Genomic DNA, 7,386 nt, shown 5'->3' with positions numbered 1-7,386 from the left:
CGGCTTTTGGGAATATCTTAAAAATGGATGCTGGCACAATTCATAGCTATTAGGCTATTTACAGAGCAACAGGATGTATTTGTACTATTTTCTCAGTTGCAAAAATGATATCACCACAAACTTACAGAATATTAAAAGTGATCACCAGCCCTGACTGGTTTGGCCCAGTAGATAGAGTGTTGGCCTGCGGACTGAAGGGTCCCAGGTTCGATTCCGGTCAAGGGCATGTACCTTGGTTGCGGGCACATTGCCAGTAGGGGGTGTGCAGGTGGCAGCTGATCACTGTTTCTCTCTCATTGATGTTTCTAACTCTCTATCCCTCTCCCTTCCTCTTTGTAAAAAAAATCAAAATATATTAAAAAAAGTGATCACCAATATTTCTACCATTCTTCTAAAACTATTGATTTTTTGAATACCGCCTTCTAGGCCCAGGCCACATATTTTCATGATTGTATGGTCTCAATAGAATTATGCACATTCTGTAAATATTAATGTATTATTTCATAAAGCTGTACCCATGATTCTAATATCCTTTACAAATATAATTTTTTTCCAGTTATGTACCTTATTAGCACTATTTGGCACAGCTTTCCTTCTACTTCTTTCAATCAAATATTTTATTAATTACTTTTTACATATAAATGATTATGGAAGGTGACGTATAAAAATTCAGAAGCAAACACACTCCTAGCTGTGTAGGGGAAGGAAGTAGTATTACCCCTGCTAGGGAAAGGCTCCAGGAAAAAAACAGGTGCAATGGTTTCCCTGAGCTACGATGGCCTCAGCTTCTACGGGTCTTGAGAGCCGTGCGTGGAAGTCGGTGGGAAAGGCCATGACGCAAGCCTGTAGTTAGGGCCTCTCAGCGTGACATGGTCCAGGCACCGATCCTCTGGTAGAAATCCTCTTAGAATAGGTAGCTCTGCATTTTCTGCTTCTGTTCACCACGGCCAACGCCAGTTCTCGGGATAAGAGGTCAGGGAAGAACGTCTCTGGGGTGAATGAGGATTCTTAGGTGATGCATACGACGGGCACAGAGAGCGGGCAGGACGCTACCTGACCAGCTACTGGGAGGAAACTGGGCCATACTCATGCGGGGTTTTCAGGATAAAAACAGGACACAGAGCAGCAGGCAGGAAGGGGCGTGGCCACAAGGGAGGCGGGAACGCGCGCGTAGAGGGGCGTGGCCTCAGGGCGGGCCTAGGGAAGAAGTGGTACCGCGCGGGGCCACCCGGACTCTGGGCCCCATGCTTTTTTTTTTTTTTTTAAATACATTTTATTGATTTTTTACAGAGAGGAAGGGAGAGGGCTAGAGAGTTAGAAACATCGATCAGCTGCCTCCTGCACACCCCCTATCGGGGATGTGCCAGCCAAGGTACATGCCCTTGACCGGAATCGAACCTGGGACCCTTCAGTCCGCAGGCCGACGCTCTAGCCACTGAGCCAAACCAGCCAGGGTCCCTGCGCTTTTTAAAAAAATATATTTTTATTCACTCGAGAGAGGGAGAGAAACATGAGTGATGAGAATCATGGATGGGCTGCCGCCCGCACGCCCCGCACTGGGGATGAGCCCGCAACCCGGGCCTGTGCCCTGATGGGAATGGAACCGTGGCCTCCTGGTTCCGAGGTCGGAGCTCAACCACTGGGCCACCCGGCTGGGCTGGGCCCCTGGGCGGTGGCCGCCACCTGCTGGCCTCGCCCCAACTGCCAGTGCGGCAGCTCCGCACCCACGCTCCTGGCCAGCACCAGCCTCGCGACCTGCCGCCGCCCCTCTTCGGGTCCCGCTCTCCTTCGGGTCCCGCCTGCGGAGCGGCGGGTCTGGGGCGGCGCGGGGACGGGTTCAGCGACAGCCTCTGGGGTGAGCGGGGCTGAAGGAGGAAGCGCCCCCTTCTCTGCACTGCCCCGCACCTGAGCGTCCTCCTGCCGCCCAGCCCACGGGGACCCCAGGCTGCTCGGCGTTGTCTCCTCCTTCCTCCTCCCCCCGGCTCGCGCCGCCTCTCCCGGGTCTCTATGCCCACTCATCTCCCCCACGCGGCCCTCGGCTCTGTCCCTGTTAGGGGTTCAAATCCCGGCCCTGCCGCCGAGTAGCCAAGGACCAGGAGTAAGTTATTCCTTCCCCCGGCCGCTCCCCTCGGGGTGGGGAGGCCGGCAGGACCTCTCTGGGGACTGGGGGCGGCCTCACTGGGCGCCGCGTCCCGCACACGGGTGTTCGCGTCTATGAACGGCTGCCGCTGCCCCGACTCCGGGCCAGCACCTCCCATCGGGGGTCGGTGGCACCTTTGTTCCCATCGTGTTCCTCGGAATGAACACCATTACCCTCCGCACCGAGGAGGAAGGGGGGACGGAGACCTAGTCCCAGCCCCGAATCAGTCCCGAGACCCCAACACCCATGTCCTTCCGCGCTGCCACGATTTCTTCCCGAAGGTTAACGTCTGGCATTAGGATGACCTGTTCGACGCCAGGAAACCAGTTCTGCTGACATCCTGTTCCCACTGCAGCCCGGCCCAGGAGCTTTTCCCGACGTGAACGGGAGTGCACAGCGGGGGCTGACCCGAATGTGAAGCCGGTCTCAGGGCGCGCTTGCCAGGATGACTGGCGGGAGGACAGGCGTCCTGCTATGTGGTCCTTTCCCCCAAAGTGGGCGCTGACCTGGGGGGGGTCACCCTCGTGTTAGGAACCAGGACCCGGACATTCTCTGAAAATCTTACATTGATCAAGAAATGGCAGATCCGGGAACCAGATTTATAGACTAGGAAAGAGAGGAGTTGATTTGTTTTATTCTATCCTTCAGGATCCTGTATTTGTGTGTGTGCGTGTGTGCACATGTGTGCGTGTGTGTTTGACTGGACAGTTCAGACTGTTTCAATAGGAGCGCTTTAGTGCTCCATGTGCTTAGACTCTTTTGTAAAAAAATATTTTTAAAAACATTTCATAGAGACAGGGAGAGGGAGAGGGAGAAGGAAACATCAATGATGAGAGAGAATCATTGCTGGGCTGCCTCCTGCACGCCCCACACGGGGGATTGAACCCACAACCCCCACATGTGCCCTGACTGGGAATCGAACCGTGACCTCTTGGTTCATAGGTCAACGCTCAGCCACTGAGCAATGCCGGTCAGGCAGATTCTTGAACTTTGTGGGTTTTCCCAAAATATGCTTTATCAGAAAAATATCCCATGGTGTCACTTTCCTTCTTATGTGCATGGAAGCAATTTGTGTCCTCTTTCCCTTTAGTCAACAACTGTAAGAGAGTTAAACATTGGTAATAAGTAGGGACTTTTATGTGGCGCGGTGATTAGGAGGAAGGGCTTGGAGAGTCTGATCGTCCTAAATTTAAGTCCCAGCTCTGTCGTTTACTGACTATGATCTTGGACAAGTAACTGCCTTATTTCCCTCCAAAATAAGGCTAAAAACTATAACTGACTCGGTGTGGAAAGATTTAAATAGGTGATTTAGGGAAGAGCTTCCTGAGTGTCGTGCCCGGCCCATAACGGTACCCGGACGTGAGCACCCATCATCATTACGCGCAGTGCGGTTCTGCTGCCGACACTGGGCGACACCTGATCTTCTGTGTATCCGACAGGTGCCAAGCATATCTGTCACTGGGACTCTTATTGGGGGGACACCGACACCCACAGGCTCCACCAGGGCGGGAAACTGCTTCCACCTGTTCATCGGTGTTATGTAAAAAAGCAGCAAGCATTTCGGCGACAGTGTTTGAGGATGTCTCACTATGTGAACAGTCTTCGTGAAAACGTTAAAATGATGAACAATAAATCACTGTGGAAACTTCACCTTCCTGCTTGCCATTTTTTTTTTTTTTTGAGCAAAGGAGATGGTGTTTAAAACTGGAGGATGGGAGTTGTGTCCAACGAAAAGGAAAGAATGTGTTTTATTGGGAATTTATATATGAATTTTACAGATTTGGTGTTCTTTATTATGTATACTGTTCAGAAGGTGTTAACGCCTTACCTTTTACAGGCTTTAGTGATGAGGGTTGATGTGTAATTTCTCTTTAAAATGTAAGGGACCGCTGGGGGTAGGGGCCCTAGGCGGTTGGCTGGCCCCGCCTCCTGGGGACAATTTGCATATTAGCCTTTTATGATAGAGGAGGATTGGTAGGATGGAATGAAACTTATTCCAGAAAAACAAAATCACGCATTTGAGGACTTAGTGGTTCCAAAGAACAGAACTGTACCTGTGGGCAGTGTGAAAAAAGAGAAAGCAGACCCACGTCACCGACGGAGATCTCACACCCAAGACCTAAACTAACTGCAGCTTCGGCCCCACCCAGGAATGCAAAGGTAGCCGGTCAGCCTGGAATCTCTGAGTCAGCACATGGGGAGGGGTCCCCCCTGGAGGCCCTGCTCCCCCAACTCTCCGCTGTAAGCTTCCTTTCTCACCCCTTCTGCCCATCAAAGCCTTCCATTCCGTGCAGCTCTTCAACAGAAATGAGGAGGAGGAAAACATCCCCCCGGTGTGAAAGAATTCAGAAACGTCCTGGAGTTACTATTGGTGCCTAGGAAGCCTGTTCCCAGACGATCCCCACAGTCCTAGGGACCGATGACCAGATGCTGGGACGAGAGAAGCTACCCAGAGGGAGGAAAACGGATTGTAAGAGAAGTGGGGTGCTTCTGCCCTGGGGTCAACGTGGACCAGGGGACCTTGGGACAGTCCCGCAGGAGACAGCTGGAGGCGGCTTGGGATCCCTACGCGGGTTTATGAAATTGCCACTGGGGGGACCCGGATGAAGCAGGAACTGGGACTGTTTCATTCTCACGTGGTCCGTTCTAACACTGGAATGCAACGGAGCGGAACCAGAGTTTGGCCACCGAGGAGCTGCCTTTGGGGTATTGATTTTCAGCTGCTTACTAGGAAACAAAAGGCTCAGAACTTTCGACTCTCCCCACCTTTCCTGCCCAAGAGATTCAGGAGACCTGAGGATGCCACCTTCGCCGAATCTGCATTAAGTGTGGACGCAGAACAGGGCTTCGAGGGTGCCTGTCAGCCACATGCCCCAGGTCCCACCGTTTCCCAGTCGCCAAGCGGGGATTTTCCCGCCATGTGTGTGCAGCTCTGCCTCAGCTCGTGGAAACCCCCACCCTCGCTTCTGAAATCGAAGGCCCCATTCTTCTCTGTGCAAATGTCCGACACACACAGCGAACGGTGCCTGTTGGGGGAGGGGGGAGGGAGAAGGCGGGTCATGCCTACGTGAATCCCCGCGCGCGGGTATTAAACTCTGATGCTCTCACATGCGCACTGTGCTCGCTTAGGATTTGGCACAGGGAGGGAGGAAGGGTAACTTACAGAACAAGTATGACAGCCCTGGCCGGTGTTGCTCAGTGGATAGAGCATCAGCCTGCAGACAGCAGGGTCCCAGGTTCGATTCCAGTCAAGGGTACGTGCCCAGGTTGCCAGCTTGGTCCCCAGCAGGGGGCGTGCAGGAGGCAGCTGATCAATGATTCTCTCATCTTTGATGTTTCTATCTCCTTCTCCCTCTCCCTTCCTCTCTGAAATCAATAAAAATATTTTTAAAAAAGTATGACAAAGCCCCGTATTAACAACACGGCGGGCTGGGCCCGCTCTCAGGCGCAGGGCCTCACCGCCCTCACTCACCTCGTCACACACGAGCGGCACTTCCCGGCTCCTCTCGGGGGCACCCCCATTCCCAGCATCACTGCTCCTGCCGGTGGGGCCGCCGTGACTGGAACAAGGGTGACGGTCCGCAGCACTGAGCCTCCGCCACAGTCCACCTGCCCAGGCGCGGCCACGCCGTGACGCACGGGCAGGAGCGTGCGCAGGGGAGGACCTCGCGAGATTTCATTACGCGAGATTTCATCGCGCGAGACGTCACCGCGCGAGACCTCACCACGCGAGCTTTCCCCGCACGCCCAGCCCAGCGCGCAGGAGGCCCGGTGCCTGGGTTCTTCCTGCGGTTTTTCCATTGGATGTTTCCGGATGCGAGGAGGCCGCAGGTAAATGGAGCTGCAGGTGAGCGTGGGCCTGTCGCAGGGTCCGGCTGTGGACCCGGCCCGGTTTGCCCAGGTCCCCGCTCGCATGGTATGGGCGACTTCCGTTTCTTCCCCCTCCCCGTGCCTTTGCACAGCTGCTAGACGTTACGTCCACGGGACGGGGGAGACAACAGACGTTTATTCTCCGCCCTTCTGGCGGCCGGGAAGTCCGAGATCGAAGTGCCGGCTGATTGGGTTCTTGCCAAGGTCTTGGTGTATCTTCGCGGCAGAGAGAATGCAAGCTCTCAGCCACCCATTACCAGGGCTAAGGCCTGGTTACCTCCCAAAGCCCTTCTCCTCAAACACCATCGCATTGGGGGTGAGGGTTTCAACAGTAAATTTTGGGGAGACACATTCAGTCCATAACACCTTCCAGCTTGATGAAAGTATAGAATGTAAGAAGAAACTGGGTGGGAACCTTTCCCCCCCCCCCCCGCAGAACCATAGGTTAGAAAGAATGACCAGTTTAAGAAAAGTGTTAACTTTTTCTCTCAGTCCTCTTATGTTTAATGTTAAGATATGAAAGAAAAATTGTTTACTGAGGCCTGCTAATATTTTTAAAAATAGGCCATTTGTTTTCTCATTTTATCACGAATTTACACTTAAACTTCCAATTATCTAATTGGGAAGCTGGAAATCTGTTGAGGAAAAAAGGTGTCTTTGGTTTAAATGTATCTGGATTTTATTGTGTTCTAACTAATCCTATATAATAAAAGCCTAAAATGCTAAGTGTCTGGTCATTTGTTCAACCAATGAAAGCATAATATGCTAACGATTTACTAAGGTTGCTCAACCGCTTGCTATGATGTGCATTAATCACCAGGGGGCAGTCCACTGTCCACCAGTCACTATAATACACTGACCACCAGGGGGCAGACGCTCTGACCAGTAGGTTAGCTTGCTGCTGGGGTCTGGCCAATCAGGACTGAGCGAGACAGGCTGGACCCTGGAGCCCTCCCACAATCCCTTCCCAGCCAACCTCTTGCATCCTTCCCCGCCCGATTGTGCACTGGTGAGATCCCTTGGCCTGCACCCTTTCACAATCTGGAACCCCTCGGGGGATGTCGGTTTCCGCCCGATCCCACAGGCCAGGCCAAGGGACCCCACTGGTGCACGAATTTGTGCACTAGGCCTCTAGTATATATTATAAAAGACACATATAAGCAATATTTTTAAAGTCAAGTGTTCTTCATAAGGTTTAAGGTTTTAAGTCGTTTCCTTCATCTATGGAGAAACGTATCGTTTTTGATCTTCCTTTCTCCATACAACTGTTGACTATCATCTTTAAATAGAGAACTATAAAATCAACCTAATGTTCAAAGTTGTGGGTATATTCTGATGTAACTTGATTTCACCCTCTGCCTAACTTCCAGCTCCAA

Source organism: Myotis daubentonii, chromosome 20 (assembly GCF_963259705.1).
Source record: "Myotis daubentonii chromosome 20, mMyoDau2.1, whole genome shotgun sequence".
Lineage (NCBI taxonomy): Eukaryota > Metazoa > Chordata > Mammalia > Chiroptera > Vespertilionidae > Myotis > Myotis daubentonii.
The sequence above is the reverse complement of the archived record's forward strand: the minus strand, read 5'-3'. Positions refer to the sequence as shown.